Source organism: Penaeus japonicus, unplaced genomic scaffold (genome assembly GCF_977035675.1).
Source record: "Penaeus japonicus unplaced genomic scaffold, GWHDUDI00000001_assembly GWHDUDI00000025, whole genome shotgun sequence".
Classification (NCBI taxonomy): Eukaryota; Metazoa; Arthropoda; class Malacostraca; order Decapoda; family Penaeidae; genus Penaeus; species Penaeus japonicus.
The window spans coordinates 36,703,106-36,704,519 of NW_028234427.1; the positions used below are offsets into that span (position 1 = coordinate 36,703,106).

A 1,414-nucleotide genomic window follows, 5' to 3' on the forward strand; every position below is an offset into this window, starting at 1 on the left:
TATTAGACAACACGTAACCTGTACCTTCGAAATCATAAAGCAATCAAGTGGAGAAATAGATTTTTCTTTTTCCGATATCATCCCCGTATACCCGTATATATGTCCATTTTACCTATGCATCTGTACCCTTTTCGCATACGGGCATGAGCGTGTGTGTGTGTGTGTACGTGCGTATGTGCCTACGTAGATGGGGATGGGATGGAGAGTGAGTGGGTGGGGGGAGGGGGTGATATATACACGTGCGTCCATGAGTGTGTTCGATGATGAAACTGGCTCTACTAGATGGCCTCCACGCCAATACGTATATTCATCCACCCGTCGACTCGCCATCAAGACCCGAACACGTTGTGGCTCGGTGAGTAAAAGAGAGGAAAAGATTTTGCTTTCCGACAGTGTCTTCGGATCGGTCTTAGTTGCTATGTACTGGTGGCTTTTAGTGGCTTTCCTTTCGTAGTGGTGGATGGATCTTCTTCCTTAGGGCAAACCCATAGTAAGTCTTGTCTTTGGTGGTGTATGTGACAGTGGTGTTGAGGTGTGGGCTTAATTAGTTAAGCGTATTTGAAGGGGGGAAAAGATGAGTGTTTGATAAGTGTTGTTGTTTTTATTTGTTGTTGTTGTCTCCGTTACTGTTGCTGACTCCGAGGAAAAGAAAAGAGAGGATGTGAAGATTTATATACATTTTATGATTTCGAGTGGATCTTTTTTCCCTACTTTTCTGTACTGGAAGCAAATATTTATAATATAGAGTCACGGTTTAGAATAACAGTATTTACGCATGAAGAGTGAATGACACGAAAATGACCGATGAATACAAGTGAAAGTGATAAAATACATAAAGAAGAAGGGAATACCTATACACACGAATATGGGTCGTGTAGTTTTGTGGAAAGAGGATTAATTCTAAGAAGAGAGGGGGAGAGAGAGAGAGAGGGAGAGAGAGAGAGAGCAAGGGAGGGAGGGAGGGAGAAGGAAAGAGAGACCTCGACTTAGAAAAATAGAAAGAGAAAGAGACAGAGAGAGAAGGAGAGAAAGGAACAAACAAACAGACAGACGTACAGAGAGATACAGAGAGAGACAGAGAGAGAGAGAGAGAGAGAGAGAGAGAGAGAGAGAGATGCAGAGAGATGCAGAGAGAGAGAGAGAGAGAGAGAGAGAGAGAGAGAGAGAGAGAGAGAGAGAGAGAGAGAGAAAGAGAACTACAAAGCGAGAGACAGACAGACAGACTACTAGCACAAAGAAACAACACCAAAGAGACGCGAGCAGATGCAAAACCCCCGAGTTCCAACAGACCCCAAGACCACAAACCAGGTGAGAGAAAGAGAAAAAGCGAAGCCTGAAAAGTGCGGTGTTCAGTCAACGGCCAACACGTGTGGCTCCTCCGCTTCCGGTGACTTCGCGGATTGTTTTGCAGTTT

General features: G+C 44.5%; 1 long non-coding RNA gene across 1 annotated transcript in view; it reads left to right on the top strand.

Annotated features, from left to right (window-relative positions):
- Window positions 1-223: 223 nt before the first annotated feature.
- The window catches only part of LOC147468995 (uncharacterized), a 19,103-nt gene continuing 17,912 nt past the window's right edge, over window positions 224-1,414 (top strand). The window contains exon 1 of the long non-coding RNA XR_015192251.1: window positions 224-355. This is a non-coding gene — a long non-coding RNA (uncharacterized LOC147468995). The remainder of the gene's footprint in view (window positions 356-1,414) is intronic.